Raw genomic sequence first — 22,416 nt, forward strand, 5'->3', positions numbered from 1 at the left:
AAGAGCATCTTCACTAACATCTGTTCTGGTGTGTAATGCAATAATTAAGCATTACTATACATATTCAAAAAGTATTACAAAAACTTTCAAGAAAACCCACTTCATAAACAAAAACCCCCCCCAAAAAAATGAAGACACACAAGGGCATTCTCTCTGTTAGATAACACATTTTTATTGGAGGCACATTGTTATTTGGGGACACACACTGCCATGTGGCTCACATGTAGTTTGGGACACACCAGAGCCGAGTACATTTGAAATCGGCGCCGGTAGACTTGAGCGCAGAATACAGCAGTATATGGCTGATCCTGCTTCTGCACAAGTCCGGGCCGATTTAATTACTATTCCCCCTCTAGGCCGCCATGGATAGTTGGGGAATGAAATAATTCGGCCTCCAGCGATTGCTGGAGGCCGAATTATTATGTTTTTAAGCAACCTCGGCTCCGTCTTCTGAAGGAGCCGACGTTACTCACTGAGCGCTTCAATAGGAGTGATTCCTATTGACGTCTATGGAGGCGCCAGCTGCGCCCAAATCTAGCAGCGCTGAAAAGCACTGCTCCGCCAGAGCCAGATCAACAAAGGCAAACCTAGGCAGTTGAAAGTCTAGGGGCCTGCTGGATGCTAGCCTCCACCAAATATTACTAAAAAAGCCAGGAAATCGTTGGTGGGCAAAAACTGCTATCTTGCTTAGACCCCCATTTCTTCTTAATCTTTTTCTGGGATACACACTATCTATTCTAGTTCTACATGATTGGAGGTGATATGCTGCCTAATCATGTTGTTGTTTTGGAGGCATATTCTGCTTAATTATGTTTGAGGGCAAAATACCCAATTAAAGCAAACTGTTTAATAGGAGTTTTGTTTTTTAAACATAAACCTCGTCATATTGTGGTAAAGTGTGCCGTCATAGTGGGGGTGTTCGAAGATGAGGGTTAACTAAACTAAGGGAGATGCCATCTTCTCCACAGACTGACTGCAGCTGTACCACATGGTAAACTTCCTGGTGAATTTGTGCAGGCGTGCCCGCCGCAATGCATGCTAGGAGATGTAGTCTGTGTTCTTGCATCCACAGACTACATCTCCCAGCATCAATTGCGGCGTGCGCAAATTCGCTGGGAAATGCATAATGCGGTACAGCTGCAGTCAGTTCTGTGGAGAAGATGGTGGCTACCATGGCCAGAAGAGCAGCACCCCGTAAGTAATTACCCTCACCAGACCTTGCCCCCCCCCCAAAGGCACACTCTACCACAAAACTCCCTTATGAGAAGGGTTTTTTGTTTTTTTATGTAATTGAATAGCCCTCTTTAAAGTGTACCCGAGGCAACATGTGGTATGATGAGATAAACATGTATATACAGTTCAAAACAATAACCAAGACGGTTTTCTTGCTTTATTTTGCTGCCTGAAAGAGTTAATTAATAGGCATGGAAGTGGCAGCTTCTGTCTTGTGGGTATCTTGTCAGGCAATATAGTAAACATCATTGATAAGTAAATTACAGGTCATAAAAGTTTTTCTGGCAGAATACTGCCAAGATAAAAAAGTGAATAGTTTGTGTATTTTAAGTCTGGGACACTCAGGCTACTTTCCCATCAGGATGTTGCGTTTGATGCGACGTTAAGGTCGCACAACGTGACCCTAACGCAACGCATTGTGCACTATAACTTGGACGTTATAGTGCATTCTTTAGCCCTGCACTTGGTGCGCAAATCACAGTGATGGAACCGAAAACGGCGCATGCGACACACACACACACACACGTGCAACATAACTAACGCAGCAGATTCACTGCTAAACGCACAGCATGCAGCACTTTCTAATAACGCGTTACATTACACACGAACGCAACGTGTGCACTGTGAATGTCGCACAGACTTAGTATTGCTGTGCGTTAGTCTGTGTTATAAGATTTTCTAACGTGCGACTTTAATGTCCCACTGTGAAAGATGCCCTAATGGGCTGTCGCTCATTAGAGACAGTAAAACATTTGTTTAAATATAAAGGAAAACCCTGGGATACTAGTCATTTTTTAGGAGGAGGATAAATATAATTGTTTATCTCATCAGTTTATTTTCACCTCGGGTTCACTTTAAGTTGTTTGGGGAGACGAACCACCTAATTATGTTATTTGGAGTGATATGTTGCCTAATTGCCAAAATATTGTTTGGGAGGATTTTCTGCTTAATTATGATTGGGGGAACATGCTGCCTAAATAAATTGCTTTGGGGTGAGGGGGGCAGTAACATGTTGCCTAATTACATTGTTTGTGGCATGATGTTTAATTATGTGTAAATATTAGCTAATTATGTTACAGGAAAGAGGTTATTATTAACATATGTATTTAAACAGCACTAATATTCTCCTGCATTTTCCAGAGTACGTGGTCATGTCACTGACTGTCTTCAGAGGATCTCACAATCTGATCCATACAATAGTCATTGTCTAATTTCAGTACCATATTATTATTTTTACGCATTTACTGCAACTTGTCCATGCCTACACATCGGGCCACGCTCCTCTTATGTGTTGAGCGTGGCCGTATCTTACTGCGTATGTGTGGCCATGCTCATGCGGCTGCCAGAGGAGGTGTGTGGACCTAATTAGATTTCCGACTATCCATTGTCAGCAATCTTCCAGAGGTGGTTTGCACTAGGCAAGGGGAGGTCAGAGAACGCTGAGGGGAACCCCAATAGGATCCTGTGGCTATCAATTTTTGTACCTCAACGTCTGCTCTAGTACACTTTAAATCAGGGGTCTCAAACTCAAATTACCTGGGGGCCGCAGGAGGCAAAGTCAGGATGAGGCTGGGCCGCATAAGGGATTTCACAAAAAAAGTCCTTAAATGACATTATTAACAGTTTTAATTATTTTTTCTGAACATGAAGTGTCCTACCTTATAGTTCGCTTCAGTGCTCCCATTACAAGTAATCCGCCGTGTCCTAGCCGCAAAACGAGGGCTGCCCCCAAATCGCCGGGGGGCAATCCGCCGGCATTTCTTGGAAGGGGCAGAGCTTTCAGCTTTAGCTCTGCCCCTCCTGACGTCAATTGCGGCAGATATCTTAGCCTATATATAGATATAGATAGATATATCTATAGATATCTTAGATATATAGCCTCTGCCCGCCCCTCTCACTCTTCCTTCACAGAGGGGCGGGGAGAGGCGGCGATCCGTGTGGCGATTGACGTCAGGAGGGGCAGAGCTACAGCTCGAAGCTCTGTTCCTCAGCGCAGTCGTGGATGTTTGCCGGGGGATTTGGGGGCTCTGCAGCCCTCGTTTAGCGGCGGGGATGCGGCGGATTACTTGGGAGCACTGAAGCGAACTATAAGGTTAAATAGTTTGCTTCCATGTCTCTTTTGCTTTTGCCGGCGCGGGCCACAAAATATTGTACCGAGGGCCGCAAATGGCCGCGGGCCGCTAGTTTGAGACCCCTGCTTTAAATTTTAGTGAAATGTGAAAGTTTCCGTAAATAATTTTTTCTGTCTGTGGATTTATTTTATTTTTTTAACTTCTCTGATTTTTTTTGATTTTTTTTATTGAGCTTTGCAACCTGTTCATTAGTGATGGTCAAGTCTAACAGAACTCACGGAGAAGCATGTGATTTGTTTGATCATCTGAAAGATTTGCAAAGCTCTGATTTGCAGAAATCATATCCTGATTTAGCACATGATCATAACTAGCAAATCAGAGACTTACAGATCTGTCACCTGACCAAACTGATCACATGCTTCTCCATGAGTCCTCCTAGACATGACCATCACTACCATTCATGATATCCACTGGCCTCAATTCACTAAGTGTTACCAAATTCGGTAGTGCTGAAAACCACTGATTTTACAGATCACTTTCGCAAATTCCAATTCACTAAACCTATCACTGCACAGAAAATCAAAAATTACCGGCTAGTGAGGTAAATTATCGACTTGTGTGGTAAATGCCTCAGGAAATGTCAAGAAATTGCAATTCACAAAGATTTATGCATTCAGTAAATGGGGCTAAAGTGTTCTATTTTTCTCCAGCTCATAGCAGCGGATACCTCACTATTTCCATGCTCTCTTGGGCCCATATGCAACTAACCTTTTCTCCTAAGTTTTCTCCTCCTAGGTGATATTTTTAAAATTGTCAATAAAATGCCCTTTAAAACAACAAGTAAGAAAATACTCAAAATAATTTTAAATGGCACTTTTCACCTACTTTGTGGTACTTTTTCAGTTGTAAAGTGGTGAAAAGTTATTTAAAATAGAAGATGAAAAATTATCTCCTAGGAGAAAAGTTGATTGAATATGGATCTCTGTGCGGTAACTTTGACAGACAGAAAATAGGGAAAGCCACACAGCCCTGTTTCTCACACTGATTTGACAGGGTATCAGGTGAGACTTCACTCTCACAGGCCTAGTGCACACCACGCTAGCAGATCCGCAAAATGCTAGCAGATTTTGAAACGCTTTTTCTTTTTCTGTAGCGTTTCAGCTAGCATTTTGCGGTCTTGTGAAGCGTTTTTTTGGTGTAGTAGATTTCATGTATTGTTACAGTAAAGCTGTTACTGAACAGCTACTGTAACAAAACGCCTGGCAAACCGCTCTGAAGTGCCGTTTTTCAGAGCGGTTTGCGTTTTTCCTATACTTAACATTGAGGCAGAAACGCACGGCAATCCAAAATCTGCAGCAGCCCGGGAGTATGCGTTTCTGCAAAACGCCTCCTGCTCTGGTGTGCACCAGCCCATTGAAATACATTACCCTAGCGGATCCGCACCCGCAAGCGGATCGCAAGCCGCAGCCGAACAGCTCTGGTGTGCACTAGGCCTCTGAGCAGAGGAGTGATATTGTTTTAGGGCCCATTTCCACTTGTGCGGTGCGAATCACAGCGGAAAAAACTTGCACGCGGATTCAAATTTCGCATGCGTTTGTATGCGAATTTTCATGCGAATTCGCATGAATGACGCTGTATGCGAATTTAACCATGGCAGTGCCTGTGTGCTTTTCAATTGATTCCATGCGAATTCGCATGAAAATTCGCATACAGCCGGATAGCGGTATGCGAATTCTGATGGCTCTGCCATGCGAATTTTTGACGCGGACGAAAACGCTCAGAAATCCTGATGGGTGGACACACAGACCCATCCACTTGTATTGGCTATGCGAATTCGCGATAGTGGAAATGGGCCCTTATGCTAGATACACACGGTGCGTTCGCGCACTGGAGGAAGCCCGGGGTAAGTAAAAAAAAACAAAACAGGCTTTTTATTCATCTCTGGGTCACTTTAAGCCTGCTCTCTATATTGCCCTTCCCATACAGAGACTGCACTAGGGGCCTGTTCACACGGTGCCTGCCAGCGTGTCAGCGATATGCTTTTCTGCAAGCATGCACAAAAGCATTTGATATCTTCAGGGCGGTTTTCCTCCCCACAAGGGGACGTGGCAGTAAGCGACCCTGGAAGCAGCATACTGTTTCCAGGGTCTGCTGAAACAACAGGAAAAATTGGGATCAGACTGCATCATTTGCGTAAATTTAAGCAAACTACAGTGCTTCAGCTTTAGATACAAGCGCTTTAGACTGGCAGGGAACGACCCGCAATCGCCTCAGTAAACCACGCCTCAGAGCCCATTCACATTAGAGCGTTTTGCTGGTGATTTCAGAAAAACGCTCAATCGCTAGCGCATTTTTAAAGCGCTAGTGCAATAATACCCTATGGGCCCGTTCACACTTTGGCGATGTAGCCTGCACCATTTTCAGGCGATTTTCCGGCGATCATGGTTTTTTTTTTTTCCCCACGAATCAGTTTTTATTTTAACACATGAAGAGCAACATTACAGGAAGTAGCACAGTGCTCCCACAAACAGGAGTTATGTAAGCAATGAATATGGGTAACAAAACATCATTACATAACTTGGATGATAAATTAACAGCATTCTAGTTACATTAATAAACCTCTAATGTAATAATCGTCTTGGATATGAACCAGTAGTACAAGGAGTTTATAGTATCTACAAGCATATTCATTTGTAGTATGAGTACCGTGCCATAAGAGGAGCAAGAAGAAGATAGAATAAAAGGGTCAAGAGGAGAGAAGAAGAAGAAACTAAAGGATATAGAACAGAAAAGAAGAGGGAAAGAAAAAGGAATAAAGAGAAGAAAAGGAAGACTCCGGGCTCGCCCCCCGCCACCACCTAAACCGCCATGCTACCAATTTACTAATGTATTAACACAAGGAAGACTGGATATCAGGGTGTAAGGGTAGATCCAGCGGTCATAACATTATTATACCATGGCGCCCATATTTTATGAAACCGGTGTGGACAGTTGCGATTCTTATACGTCATTTGATATAGAGGTAGGGCAATATTAATTGTGCGCTTCCATTGGTTTCCGGCGATCGTGTTTAGTGCTATAGAAGCGCTAAACGCGAAAAAAATCACCAAATGTGAATGGCGATTTTTTTCGTGTTAATCTCCAAAAATCGCCTGAGCAAAACGCTAGCAAAAGCACTAGCGTTTTGCAAGTGTGAATGGGCCCTCATTCATGGTGGGACCCAATGATAAACCCGTCCTTTCCCAAAGATCTCACCCTCACAGAGGTTGCTACTTGTGCAGAGGGCTGTGCTAACTTGTCCACCCCTTCCACACATCATATTCGTCTGACGCTCCCCTATTGCCTATAGTGGCCAAACCATATCTATCTCGGTGCAGACCAGTCCAACCCAATCATCTTGAAATCAGTACAGTCTATACGGTCTATGGAAAGCATATTGATGTTATATGAGAAACTCCTTAAAAACCCCGGCGAGTTGGCATCTCGCGCATGCACAGAATACGGCGAGCCGCTGGGGTCAGCGATACTTCAGAGGCTGCCAGCAGGACCGGAGCTGCGGTGAGGGACACGTGATTTCTAGGAGATGGAAAAAGCCCCAGGTAAGTAAAACTAGTTTGTTTGTTTTGTATCGCTTTGGATGTCTTTTAAAACAGGGGTGTCGAACTCAAATACAAAGTGGGCCAAAACTGACCTCTGGAACAAAGTCATGGGATGACTTCAAAATCTAGTGGTCACCTCTATCCCATACAAAGTTCCCTGGTGTCTAATAGCCCCTCCCCATATTCCCTGATGCTTAGTGGTCCTCCCTCTTCTATACATTGATCTGATGTTTAGTGATCCTCCCTCCCCTATATTTCCTGGTGTCAAGTGCCCCCCTCCTTCCCCTATACAGTTCCCTGATGTCTAGTGGCCACCTTCCCTCTCTATACAGCGACCTGGTATCTAGTGCTGAACCCCTCCCTATATGGTTTTCCTGGTGATCTAGGGATTGCCCTCCAATACAGCTTCTCTGGTGGTCCAGAGAGGGCCAAATATAATGCAAAGTGGGGAAACCACCTGAAGGGCAAATCTGATGGCTCACAGGGCCAGATTTGGCCCACAGGACAGAGTTTGACATGTATGCTTTTAAACAAGCATGCAGCTAATCGTGTCAGATATTTGGTCGGAATTTGAATCTGTATCCTTGTCCAGAGTCTATAGCTAAAAGTATAAAGCCTAATCTACACGATACGATTCTTTGTGAGATTCGATTACGATTCTATTTACGATCCGATTAAATCCGACATGTCCGACCGGGATTCGATTCGGTTCAATTCGCCAATTGCAAAACAATGGCAAATCGAATTGAATCAAATCGAATCCCGATCGGACATGTTGGATTTAATCAGATCCTAAATAGAATCGTAATAGAATCGCACAAAGAATCGTATCGTGTAGATGGGGCTTTAGAGGCAGTGAATCAGCAGAACAATGTGAGAAAACGCGGAAGAGCCGCCGCCATGAGTCAGCGGCAGGCGGCTCTTTCCGCGCATAGTGGCGCCACACACGGAGAGGCAGCCGCCTCCTCTCAGTATGAGGCGGCTGTCTCAACGGAGCGCGGAGAAACCGCCACGTCGGACGCGGCGGTTAGCACGCATGCCCCCGCTGCGGAGGTACCGCAGAGCGGGGCTGGTGTGGCTGGGACACGTAGTCCCTCTAGATTTAGAGTGACGCGCGCACTCAGGCAGGGTTTATATGACAGCCAGAAGTAGTCAGCTGACCAGGCTGGTCAGCTGACTCTGGCTCCACTACTCATTGGTCCAGCACTGTGGGAGGTGCTGGAGAGGTACATGTGTATATATACTACTAGCTGGTCATTCCCCTGGTGTCTGGCGTTGCGATCACATACGTGGGAGCACCCAGATCCGTAGTCAGATCCGCAAGTGTGCCGGGACCAGCTGGAGCTGTAATCCTACACTTAGCTAGATTCTGTTGATAGCTAAAGTACTAGTTTGATTGTGATTATCTGTTATGACCCTTTGCCTGCCTGACTATCCTCCTGAACTTGCACCTCGATATTTCTGATACTCTGTTGCCGAACCCCAGCTCGTCCCTAGACTGTTTCTGCCTCCTGATTTTGTACCTCGATATATCTGATACCCTGTTGCTAAACCCTGCCTGTACTTAGACTCCGCCTTTGCCTCCTGATCGTGTACTGTATCTGTCCGTGTGTGTACGACCTGGCTTGTCCGACCTCGAGAACCGACCTTACCGTTAGAGGCGGTTCTTCGCTCTGTTAGCGACCCTTCCTCCTGAGGGTTACTTTCAGACAATCCTTCCTGCTGTCAGCCCGACTCCTCCCGTCTTGGAGAGTCCGGGTCTGCGGAAGGAATCTGAGCAGTACTACTGACTGCACTGAGGCCTTGTCCTCAAAGTGTTACTGTTACACCTAAACACTACACTCTACTCAGGTGAACAGAGGTTAGCTGGTATATCGGATTATCGGTGAGACTGCAGATCACTTATAATCTGGTATACATCTGTATTCCCCGTGATACTGCAGATCACCGGTAATCAGATCCTCTCTGTGCTTCACCGATCGTTACAGAACGCCAGACCAAAAAACAGATGGAAACACGCGCTGATCCTCTGACTGTGCTTGCCACTTCGGTGGATAGTATCCATCAAGCACTGGGCCAGCACAAAGCCTTAATTGATGCCCTATCAGTCTCTGTGCGAACCCTCCAGACGTCAGTTGATTCAGTGCGATCCCCTCCTAGTGATGACATACGTATGCCTGTACCTGATAAATTTTCCGGCCACAACTCTGACTTCCGGAATTTTAAGAGTAGAGTGTTATCGTATTACGAGTTGAGACCCCGATCCTTCGGGGACGGAGACCCAACGGGTCATTTTTATTAAAACTTTGTTAACTGGTGACTCCCAGTCCTGGGCATACAACCTGCCTCCCACAGATACAGCTCTGACCTCGGTAGAGGAATTTTTTAAGGCCATGGCAGTAATATACGACGACCCTGACCTTGCTGCGACCTCTGAGTGGAACCTCAAACTTTTGCGGCAAGGCAGAGGCTCGGTTGAGGATTACGCGGCAGAATTCCGTAGATGGTCAGTTACCGCCAGATTTGACACCTATGCCTTGATGGATTACTTCCTGTCTGGGTTGTCGGAGGAGGTCTCCGACCTAATGTTAACCTTACCCGAGCCCAAGACAGTCGATGAGGCCATCTCTTCGGCCATTCGAGTCGACCGTAGACTACGTCATCAGAGGCAGACTAGGGGCAGTCACCGTGTCAGGGTGACATCTTATGCGGCACCTTCCGCGGCACCCTTAGTAACAACATCTCCGCCTGTCTCTCCTTCTCCGGCCCTGCCTCCACCCGAGCCAATGCAGATTGGTCGATCAAAACTGACACAGGTGGAGCGAAGGCGGAAAATAACTGAACAATTGTGCCTGTACTGTGCAGAAGCGTGGCACAGAGTGCGAAACTGCCCTAACAAGCCGGGAAACGAGTCTGCCTAGGAGTAGTGGGGGGTGACACCCTAGGCACACCATTCTCACCCCAAAAAGAAAAAAAATGCTTCTCCCCTGTACTATTACATGGGATAATAAGGCCGTAGCCACTGAGGCTTTTATTGATTCTGGCTCAGCGGCTAATTTTATGAACGTTGAATTTGCTCAGGAGTTAGGTATTCCTCTCACTCCAGTGAGTCCCCCCATTCAGGTCACGGCAGTAGACGATTCCTCTCTGCAACGGAATCGTCCCCTGTCACAGACCTCGCAGGTGAAGGTCACGTTAGGGGCACTGCATGGGGAACAATTACAGTTTTTTGTATTGCATATGTCAACCTCCACTATCATCCTAGGCATGCCGTGGTTACAAGTCCATTCTCCACAAATAGACTGGGCTACGGGTCAGGTAACCAGATGGTCCGATCATTGTCACCAGCAATGTTTAGGGAGGGTGACTTTGGGCCAGACCAAGATTAAGGTGGAGGGGGTTCCGGAACAGTATATGGAATATTCTGATGTATTTTGCCCCAAGGCAGCGGATAAGTTACCCCCACATCGCCCTTTCGACTGTCCCATCGATCTCCGTTCAGGTTGTGTGCCCCCCGGGGTCATTTGTACAATTTGTCGGGGCCCGAAAAATTGGCCATGCAGGATTACATTCGTGAAAATTTGGCTAAGGGTTTCATTCGCCCGTCCCGGTCGCCCGCTGGGGCAGGGTTCTTTTTCGTTAAAAAGAAAGACGGAGGCCTACGGCCCTGCATTGATTACCGAGGTCTTAATAAGATTACGGTGAAGAATCGCTATCCGCTACCTCTGATAGACGATTTATTCACACAGATCACTGACGCTAAGATCTTTTCTAAGCTGGATTTGCGGGGCGCGTATAACCTGATACGCATAAGAAAGGGCGATGAGTGGAAAACGGCCTTTAATACACCAGACGGGCATTACGAGTACTTGGTGATGCCCTTCGGGCTGTGTAATGCCCCGGCCGTTTTCCAGGAACTCACCAACGAGGTTTTCAGGGAGGTGTTGGGGAGATTTGTTCTAGTGTACCTAGATGATATACTTATTTTCTCCAACAACCTCTCTGAACATAGGACCCATGTGAAGTTTGTGTTGAATAAACTGAGGCAAAACTCTTTATACGCCAAACTTGAAAAGTGTATTTTTGAAGTTACGTCTGTCGCCTTTCTGGGGTATATAATTTCTACCACAGGCCTGTCTATGGACCCTGCCAAGGTCTCCACTGTGCTGGAATGGCCTCAGCCGGTTGGGCTGAAGTCTCTTCAGCGGTTTCTTGGCTTTGCGAACTATTACAGGCGGTTCATAAAGGGGTACTCCACGGTCATTTCTCCCCTTACCAGTCTCACTAAGAAAGGGGCAGATACCACTCACTGGTCTCCTGAAGCTCTACATGCTTTCTCCACCCTGAAGGATCTATTCTGTTCGGCACCCATCCTCAGACATGTGGATACTACCTTCCCATTTATTGTTGAAGTAGATGCTTCGGAGGTCGGAGTGGGGGCTGTGCTGTCTCAGCGATCAGGCTTGCAGGGTAGAATGCACCCATGTGCTTACTTCTCCCGTAGATTCTCTCCAGCAGAAAGGAACTACGATATAGGCAACAGGGAGCTCCTGGCCATTAAATTGGCTTTCGAGGAATGGCGACATTGGTTAGAAGGAGCAGAGCATACGATCACGGTTTACACTGATCACAAAAACTTAGAATACATCGAGGGGGCTAAGAGGTTGAGCCCCCGTCAGGCTCGATGGTCGTTATTTTTCTCCAGGTTCAGTTTCATTATTACATACACTCCGGGTAGCAAAAATGTTAAAGCAGATGCTTTATCTAGGTACTTCGAGCCAGAGACAGCACAGCCCTTCGTTCCAGAGACCATTATTCCCCAGAAGTTGGTACTAGCAGCTACTGAGACTTGGGAAGATTTAAAGGAGACTTTGGTTCCCTTCCAACAAGACATCCCGGAAGGGAAGCCCACAGGGGTGATGTTCATTCCTCTACCTTTTCGTCTCCAGGTTCTAGAGATGTTCCATGCGCACAAGAATGCTGGACATCCTGGGGCATCTAGAACACAGGATCTGGTGGCCAGATGTGCCTGGGGGCCTTCCTTGGCAGCAGATTGCAGGGAATATGTTAGGGAGTGTGCGATATGTGCGAAAAGCAAACCCTCCCGGCTGGCACCTGTCGGTTCTTTGCGGCCCTTGCCCACCCTGAGTGAGCCGTGGACCCACCTGTCCATGGATTTTGTGGGCAAGCTTCCCGGATCCGAAGGCATGTCGGTCATTTGGGTGGTGGTCGACCGCTTTAGCAAAATGGCCCATTTTGTGCCCTTAAAAGGACTCCCCTCGGCTCAGGAATTGGCCGAGTTATTCATTGTTCACATTTTCCGTTTACACGGCATTCCAGAAAATATAGTCTCTGACAGGGGAGTCCAATTTGTTTCCAGGTTTTGGTAGGCTTTTTGCCATCTAATGGGCATGAAGCTGTCATTCTCGTCGGGCTACCACCCACAGAGAAATGGCCAGACTGAGAGGATAAATCAGTCATTAGAACAATTTTTGAGATGTTATGTTGCGGAGGCACAAGACGACTGGGTCAGATTCTTGCCCTTCGCAGAATTTGCTCAAAATAACTTGAGAAATTCCTCCTCCGGATTTTCTCCGTTTCAGGTGGTGACGGGGAGATCGCCCAAATTCTCCCCCTTGCCAGTTGTCTCTTCTCCGTTTCCAACCCTGGAAGCCTGGCACAGGGCATTTAAAGACATCTGGGGGACGGTGAAGAGTAATCTGGAAAGGGCATTCCAGAGTCAAAAGGGTCAGGCTGACAAAAGACGCTCATTGGAGTGGAAGTTTCAGCCAGGAGACTTGGTCTGGGTGTCCACTCGTCACTTGACCCTGAGACAGCCCTCGGATAAACTGGGCCCCAGGTTTGTGGGTCCATTTTCAGTAGCCAAGAAGATCAACAACTTTACTTATGCCCAGCATGCGTGGGGTAAGATCCTTCCACGTATCTCTGCTTAAACCAGCAGTCCATGTGGGTCCCACTCCTCCTCCTCCTGTGGTGGTAGATGACCAACCTGAGTACGAGGTAGAAAAGATTTTAGATTCGCGCCTTGTACAGAACTCGGTACAATATCTCGTGCACTGGAAAGGGTACGGCATTGAGGAGAGACAATGGGTACCAGGGACGCGCATGCATGCCGATGAGTTAAAAAGGGAGTTTCACACTTTGCACCCAGAAAAACCTGGAAGGAGCTGTCCGGAGTCCACTCCTCGGGGGGGTACTGTGAGAAAACGCGGAAGAGCCGCCACCATGAGTCAGCGGCAGGCGGCTCTTTCCGCGCATAGTGGCGCCACACACAGAGAGGCAGCCGCCTCCTCTCAGTATGAGGCGGCTGTCTCCGTGCAGGGCTCAACGGAGCGCGGAGAAACCGCCGCGTCGGACGCGGCGGTTAGCACGCATGCCCCCGCTGCGGAGGTACCGCAGAGCGGGGCTGGTGTGGCTGGGACACGTAGTCCCTCTAGATTTAGAGTGACGCGCGCGCGCTGACTCTGGCTCCACTACTCATTGGTCCAGCACTGTGGGAGGTGCTGGAGAGGTACATGTGTATATATACTACTAGCTGGTCATTCCCCTGGTGTCTGGCGTTGCGATCACATACGTGGGAGCACCCAGATCCGTAGTCAGATCCGCAAGTGTGCCGGGACCAGCTGGAGCTGTAATCCTACACTTAGCTAGATTCTGTTGATTGCTAAAGTACTAGTTTGATTGTGATTATCTGTTATGACCCTTTGCCTGCCTGACTATCCTCCTGAACTCTGATCTTGCACCTCGATATTTCTGATACTCTGTTGCCGAACCCCAGCTCGTCCCTAGACTCTGCTTCTGCCTCCTGATTTTGTACCTCGATATATCTGATACCCCGTTGCCGAACCCTGCCTGTACTTAGACTCCGCCTTTGCCTCCTGATCGTGTACTGTATCTGTCCGTGTGTGTACGACCTGGCTTGTCCGACCTCGAGAACCGACCTTACCGTTAGAGGCGGTTCTTCGCTCTGTTAGCGACCCTTCCTCCTGAGGGTTACTTTCAGACAATCCTTCCTGCTGTCAGCCCGACTCCTCCCGTCTTGGAGAGTCCGGGTCTGCGGAAGGAATCTGAGCAGTACTCCTGACTACACTGAGGCCTTGTCCTCAAAGTGTTACTGTTACACCTAAACACTACACTCTACTCAGGTGAACAGAGGTTAGCTGGTATATCGGATTATCGGTGAGACTGCAGATCACTTATAATCTGGTATACATCTATATTCCCCGTGATACTGCAGATCACCGGTAATCAGATCCTCTCTGTGCTTCACCGATCGTTACAAACAACCAGGCAACTGGCATTGTTTAAAAGCAAATAAATATGTTGGCTTCCAAATGTCTCTTACCCCAGTTCCTTTTAATTGTGGCTACAGTGAGTGGCACCTGATTTATAATTTGGGCGCCGGACATAGCCAGAACTAGAAATTATGTAAAGAAGGGATGGTAGTGTTAAGAATTGAGTTTACAGTGGTGCTGGATTTAGAAGGAACTAGGAGGAGGATTTGTGTAAAGGTGGCCTTAACACAATTCTTGTGATTTTTACTAATTGTACAGAAAACTGCAGTGTGTGCTAAATCAATGTAACATGATTCTATGGCTGATTGGAACAGAAAATGTAATCAATCCAAATGTTGCGTTTTATGATTGAATCGGAAGGATTTGTGCTTTATGCACTAACTGACCCATTTGTGGGAAGAGTTGATAACTACCTTACGAATACTTTCAATTCTAAAAAATATATTGAAAGATTGCATCAGATGAAAAAATAATTGTACTGTCAATGGGCACCCAATCTGATCGCATTGGATAGTAGCTTTACTTCTGATTGAATCGGAGAATCGTTTGTCCGAAGAATCTTATCAATAATGGCCACATTGAGGAGGATGTAGAAGTATTTGTAGAGTATTGGCAGAATTGTATATCCCCCCCAAAAAATATCATGTACGTATTTACCCTAAAGTAAGACATCCCCCGAGAATAAGCCCTAGCAAGAATTCCTAGCATGCTTGAAATATAAGACCTCCCTCAAATGTAAGCACTAGCAGCAGCCCACCTGACACCACCAAGTCACGCTCAATACAAAGCCTGGATACAGCAGAGCAGCAGTATGAGTTCTACAGTCCTGTATGTGTCAGGCAATTTGTGTTTTTGTTAGAACCAGCCCTCCTGATCTGTGTTGATAAGCATCAGCAGCATTTCACCTCTTCACCAACTCCCAGGACACAGAGCTTATCCCATCGTAGCTCTGTGAAGCCTAACAGAGTTTTCTGCCTGCAAAAAATAGGCTCTTACCCACATGATCAGCAGAATCCATTTCTTGTAAGTGAGAGCCAATATCAGCAAACCACAAGCTCTGTGCATGCTGCTTGTGTTTCAGCATGGCATGCAGTATATACATTTTGTATAGGAAAACTACCAGTGTTTCCCCCCAAAATAAGACATCCTCTGAAAATAAGCCCTAGCACATCTTTTGGAGCAAAAATGGTTCTTTTCCGTTAGCTGGGCACATCCACTAGGTGGCGATAAAACTCCCCAGGGTTACATCTTTCCCTACTATCCATGGCGTCCTGGAGGGGGAATAGTAATTAACGCCACCTGGTAGTTGCGCCCAGCTAACGAAATAGTACCGCAAAAATGAATATAAGACAGGGTCTTATTTTTGGGGAAACACAGTAGAATGCTAGGTACTTATCCGTTAGCCGGGCGCATCCTCTAGGTGGCGACAAAACTCCACCAGTTACATCTTTCCCTACTATCCATGTCGGCCTGGATGGGGAATAGTAATTAGCGCCACCTGCCGGATGCGCCCGGCTAACGGATAAGTACCGAATGCTAATGCTTCCGATAGAAGTGAATGGAAACCAGTCGGAAAATTATCGGAAATCAGATTGGACATGTTGGCTATAATCGATCCGACAGTAAATCTGCAAGAAAATCTCAGTGTGTACCGAGCATAAAACTGGACCTTCTTTTGAGTTTACTTTGGGAACAAATTGGTTGAAGCTGTTTGGTTCCATTACCTAATGCACTCAGTATAGAGGATCTCTGCACTGCGACTCACAAAGCAGCTCAGTCTTTACACCGCCTGCTGCCTATACACGAGGGATGAACAAACAGCGTGATGACTAATAAGCAGCTGTTATTCCCGCAATTTGAAACTCTATGATGTCACCCTGACTACAAGGCCAGCAGTCTCCACCCCCCACCCATTACAATGGACTCCTCCCACGCAGGCTATTACAACACCGATACCTGGGACTGTACCATCGAGCAAATCGGTAGGGGGAACCTGGTCAGTCCATAGCACAATAAACCACATTGTAGAAGTTCCCACCCCATCCTCTATTGCGAGAGCTAAGCGGAAGAGGAACGTCCTCCCGCCTTTAGCTAGAAGCACGTCACCCCTGGAGTGACGTCACCGGCTACGCTGACGTCAGGCAGAGGCCTACCGGACGTCGTGGTGGGTGTAACCCCCCCTTGGCTGATGAGGGCGCTCTGCTTTGCCTGGAGTCGGCCCCGCTGGCTGTGGCAGCTGCTCGGTTACGTGTGAGCCTCTTCCTGTGACGGGATCCGGGCAGGAGGCGGCTCCCCGGGGGACCCGAGACGTACACCCCGGTGATTGGCTGGAGCGGATCCCTCAGCTGTGAGTTCACAGGACGCAGGTAATTAGTGCAGCAGCCTGGGCGGGGGAGGAGGAGCGCCGAGCGGGGCTGCAACACCTGGCCGCCTGCTGGACCCGCTCCCCTCCCCCTATACAAGCCCTATATACCCCACTGTATGCACTATACATTGCCATATATCCCAGTGTATGGGGCAGCATATACACTCTACAGTGCTATATACCCCACTGTATGTACTATACAGTGCTATATACCCCACTGTATGTACTATACACTGCTATATACCCCACTGTATGTACTATACACTGCTATATACCCCACTGTATGCACTGTACACTGCTATATACCCCACTGTATGCACAGTGCACTGCTATATACCCCACTGTATGCACTGTACATTGCTATATACCCCACTATGCACTGTACATTGCTATATACCCCACTGTATGCACTGTACACTGCTATATACCCCACTGTATGCACTGTACATTGCTATATACCCCACTGTATGTACTATACACTGCTATATACCCCACTGTATGCACTGTACACTGCTATATACCCCACTGTATGCACTGTACATTGCTATATACCCCACTATGCACTGTACATTGCTATATACCCCACTGTATGCACTGTACATTGCTATATACCCCACTGTATGCACTGTACACTGCTATATACCCCACTGTATGCACTGTACACTGCTATATACCCCACTGTATGCACTGTACACTGCTATGTACCCCACTGTATGCACTGTACACTGCTATGTACCCCACTGTATGCACTGTACACTGCTATGTACCCCACTGTATGCACTGTACACTGCTATGTACCCCACTGTATGCACTGTACACTGCTATGTACCCCACTGTATGCACTATATTATTATTATTATTATTTATTAGATTTATATAGCGCCAACATATTACGCAGCTCTGTACAATAAATAAAGTTACAGACAATGATAACAAGGGTGACAGAACAATACAGGTAATAGACAATAGATACAACTAAATACAGGTAATAGCAAAAAGATACACAACACAATGCAGACAGTAGTACAATGCCAGATCATAAACTGCAGTGGTAGTGGTAACAAGTTCCAAATTCTGGGTAAAGTGCACACAGTCAAGTATGATACACAAGGGGAGAGGGCCCTGCCAAAGGCTTACAATCTAGAGGGAGGGGTGGTGACACAAAAGGAGGGGGTGCAGCAAGAAGTTATTGGCAGAAAGGATTAGGGCAGTGTTGAGTTGATGTAGGCCTCCTTGAAGAAGTGTATATACACTGCTATATACCCCAGTGTATGCACTATACACTGCTATATACCCCAGTGTATGCACTATACACTGCTATATACCCCAGTGTATGCACTATACACTGCTATATACCCCAGTGTATGCACTATACACTGCTATATACCCCAGTGTATGGGGCAGCATATACACTATACAGCCCTATATTCCCCACTGTATGCACTATACACTGCCATATACCCCAGTGTATGGGGCAGCATATACACTATAAAGCCCTATATACCCCACTGTATACACTGCTATATACCTCAGTGTATGGGGCAGTATGTACACTAAACAGTGCTCTGTACCCCAATGTATGGGACATTGTATACTATATACCTCAATGTATGAGGCAGTGTATACATTATACAGTGCTATATACTCCACTGTATACACTATACCCCACTACATATACTGTATACATTACTGTATATAGTGCTATATACCCCAGTGTATGTGGCAGTGTATATATTATGCAGTGCTATATACCCCACTGTGTTATACCTTGCTATATATCTTACTGTATGGGACATTGTATACCTTTTTATATAGTGCTATATACCCCAGTGTATGGGGCAGTATGTACTCTATACAGCACTATATACTTAACGGTATACACTACACCTTACTGTATACATTATATACCCCAATGTATGGTGTATTGTATACAATATATAGTGCTAGATACCTCAGTGTATACACTATGCTGCACTATGTAGCCCCAGTGTATGGGGCAATGTATATACTATACAGCACTATGTACCCCATTTTATAGACTATACAGCACTATATACCCCAGTGTAGTGGGTTTGTATGCACTATACAGCACACTATACTCCTGTGTTCTGGATTTTGCATCCCCTGTATACAACCTGCTTTCACTGCTGCCAAGCTCATTTATATCTCTCGCCTTACTGGACAGAGCACAGGGGTCTTTGTTGTGTGGATCCTCCAGCTGCTCCCTGCCCAGTGTGTACATAGGTCAGCAAGTTGTGTGTATTTGTATTTCTGCTTCTCTAGAGGTTATGTTATGCAGTCTTTCATGTAAACCTTGCAGATTGTAACCTGAACATAACATGCAGTGTGCAACTGTGCATGGAGATGTTATTGTGGTGCACACATTTCTAATAGCAGATCCAGACATGTGGGGGATTTCCAGTGCTTTCTGCTGTTAGGCAGTAAAGTTTGCAGCTCTCCTTTGGGACAGATCATAACATATTGAGGATTTATTTTTTGACTGGAGAGTTGATGATTGGCTAACAGAAGCAGAGTGTTTGTGTTTCAGCTTGTATAGCATAGCCTTACAGAGTTGGAGTGGATTTCTGTATGTAGCATATCTGAATAGTGCAGTACAGAGGCAAAGCGGATATGTGTATGTAGCATTGCTGTGCGGAATCAGAGCGGATGTGTGTATGTAACATTACTGTGCGGACGCAGAGCAGATGTGTGTGGCATGGTGCAGTACAGAGGCAGAGCGGATGTGTTTATGCAACATTGCTGTGCGGACGCAGAGCAGATGTGTGTATTATAGCTGCATGACGCAGTACAGAGTGGATGTGTGTATGTGACATTACAGTGTGGACGCAGAGCAGGTGTGTGTGTGTGTGTGTGTGTGTGTGTGTGTGTGTGTGTGTGTGTGTGTGTGTGTGTGTGTGTGTGTGTGTGTGTGTGTGTCATAACTGCATGACGCAGTACAGAGGCAGAGCAGATGTGTGTATGTAACATTGCTGTGAGGACGCAGAGCAGGTGTGTGTGTGTGTGTGTGTATTATAGCTGCATGACACAGTACAAAGGCAGAGCAGATGTGTGTATGTAACATTACTATGCGGACGCAGAGCAGATGTGTGTGTATTATAGCTGCATGGCGCAGTACAGTGGCAGAGCGGATGTGTGTATGTAACATTGCTGTGCGGACGCAGAGCAGTTGTGTGCATGTAGCGTAGCTGCATGATGCAGTACAGAGGCAAAGCAATGTATGTGTGTAGCATAGCTGCATGGCGCAGTACAGAGGCAGAGCGGATGTATGTATGTGTGTAGCATGGCGCAGTACAGAGGCAGAGCGGATGTGTGTGTAGCATAGCTGCATGGTGCAGTACAGTGTGTGTGTGTGTGTGTGTGTGTGTGTGTGTGTGTGTGTGCATAGTAGGCCTGAAAGACAAATCAAATTTAAACCGAAATCGCGATCAACAAGTTCACAATTTCGGAATCGTCAAAGTGGAGAATATCGCGATGACGACATTTCCACAAGGGAGAAGTTTGAAGACACTGCTTCAAACTTCCAAGTCCCAGCTTATGTGGCCCGCAGTGTCAGTCATACCTTCCGCATTAGTCCAACGCTCTCCATCCTCTCTTGCCATCTGCCGGCTCTTGTGCACGGCATACTTCCTGGTTCCTGTATGTCACATGACATACAGGAAGTATGCCATGCATTAGAGCCTGCAGAATGCGAAGGGGATAGACTGGCATCGCTAGGCTCGAGCTGGAAGGTATGTCCAGCACTGCCGCAGCTTAGGGGACAGAGCGGGCACAGAGAGACAAAAAGGGCACAAAGAGAGACAAAAGGGGCACGAGAGAGGCCAAAAGGGGCCACAGAGAGACAAAAGGGGCACAAAGAGAAACACAAAGGTAGCAAGACAGAGAGAGGCCCAGAGGGGGCACAGAGAGACACAAAGGGGACATAGAAAAAGGGGGCCACAAAGACACAGAGTGCACAAAGAGAGACAGGGGACAGAGAGGCACAGAGGGGGAACAAAGCTTAATTTGAAGGAAATCGTGAATCGAAATCGTGATTTGCAACAGAAATCGCTCAGTTCAGTTTTTTTCCTAAAATCAGGCCTAGTGTGTAGCATAGCTGCATGGTGCAGTACAGAGACAGAGCGGATGTGTGTTTGTAGCCTAGCTGCGTAGAGGTGGAGTGGTTGTGTCCATCTGCCACTACATTTTTGATGTACATGGCCAATATGCCAAGTAGTCCTTAATAAATCAGGTGATAGAGATGGGGCTTTATCTTTACACTTCATTGAAAATGTCTTCAAGTTAGCTTGATCAGGGTACATGGGATTTAAGGTCTGTTCACATGCTAGACTAAAGCTGGCCATACACTGGCCCGATTCGCCGCCGTTTCGACAGCAGATTCGATCACTGGGAACGAATCTGCTGCCAATCGTTCGCACTACACGCCGAATTTCGATCCTTTTCGTCCGATCGCTCCATGCGGAAAATTAGCGCCGATCGCCCGCGGGAAGGGAGCGCGTCGCTAGCGGCGTTCGAGTACCCGACGACCGACGCAATAGAGCCGCATACATTACCTGCTCCGCCGGCACGACTACCCCCGGTCACCGCTGCTCCGTGTCCGCGCTGGTCTCCGGCATGCTTCAGTTCCTCCTGCCCGGCATGAAGTTTAAACAGTAGAGGGCGCTCTACTGTTTAAACTTCCTGCCGGGCAGGAAGAAGTAAAGCATGCCGGAGACCAGAGCAGAGACGGAGCAGCGGTGACCTGGGGACTGGAGTCGCGTCGGCGGAGCAGGTAATGTATGCGGGCGGGGGGAGCGGCGGCAGCACCACCACAACAGATTGTGAACGGTTTCAGGCTGAAATCGGTTCACAATCTGTTTGCAGTAAAGGTAGCCATACAATCCCTCTGATCAGATTCGATCAGATAGGGATCTGTCAGTTGGTCAAATCTGATGGCAAATCGACCAGTGTATGGCTACCTTAAAATCGGCTGAGGCAACTGATAACGACTGCCTTGGACGATGATCCAGCGTGTGTACAGAAGCCCCCCTACTGTCGCCCCAGACAGCAATCCGCCAGGCAGACCAACTCGGCCGATAGCTTTGTACGCACGCACGCACGCTTGGAAGCCTCTGTCCAGCGATGTCGTCCAAGAGATTAGGTTCTTATCCCCTTTAGGTGGCATAAATCTAGCATGAGACATTTGAAACAAAATTATTTCTACTTACCTGGGGCTCCCCTGAGCCCCTTGTAGTACATTGCCTCCCTATGTGCCTGTCCGATCAACTCCGTTGAGCCACAATAGAGTTCGCAATCCAGCTGGCACTTTGCACCCCTCTCCACCTCGATCCCATAGCCGGAGGCGTTCTGTGCTAGCGCAGTTATAGTCTTGGCCAACTGCTTTTTGTGTAGAACACTCCTAGCACTGGAGCGCAATTTACAGATTTACACGGACTGGACTGCGCATGCACATTAGTCCCCGAGTCAGGGACTTTACCGCGGCTGGAAGCAGGAGAGAGGATGGCAAGGGAGCAGACAGACTAAAGGGGGCTGGAGGAAAGTCTTAGGTACACCTAGGGGCTATTTCACAATGCTCAATTGTGCTGCAGAATAATTTTGCACGTCAACTTATCCCTCAGCTGACTTTAGTCAAGCGTATTTAAAGTGTTTTAAAAACCTAGTGCAAGAGATTGCCATAAAGCGCTATTTAAGAATGTCAACGTGGACAATGTTAGCAATATCAGGTCCCGAAATCTATGGACAACAGTAGTTTTTATAGCGTGTACACATGAACAGCTAACCATTAGACACAAACAGCTAGAGAGTGAACGTAT

The 22,416-nt window shown here is 47.0% G+C and overlaps 1 protein-coding gene across 4 annotated transcripts in view; it reads left to right on the top strand.

Annotated features, from left to right (window-relative positions):
- ATF1 (activating transcription factor 1) overlaps positions 1–22,416 on the top strand; it is a 355,624-nt gene that overhangs the window by 304,095 nt on the left and 29,113 nt on the right. For 2 of the 4 annotated variants that reach the window (XM_068267349.1, XM_068267352.1), the window contains exon 1: positions 16,185–16,586. The exons of 1 other annotated variant lie outside the window; for it this stretch is intronic. The gene's annotated coding sequence lies outside the window, so the exon portion shown is untranslated. Of the gene's footprint in view, positions 1–16,183; positions 16,587–22,416 lie in introns of those variants that run through there. One more of the 4 variants, XM_068267350.1, reaches the window with a different exon arrangement.

Source organism: Hyperolius riggenbachi, chromosome 2 (genome assembly GCF_040937935.1).
Source record: "Hyperolius riggenbachi isolate aHypRig1 chromosome 2, aHypRig1.pri, whole genome shotgun sequence".
In the NCBI taxonomy this organism is placed as follows: Eukaryota; Metazoa; Chordata; class Amphibia; order Anura; family Hyperoliidae; genus Hyperolius; species Hyperolius riggenbachi.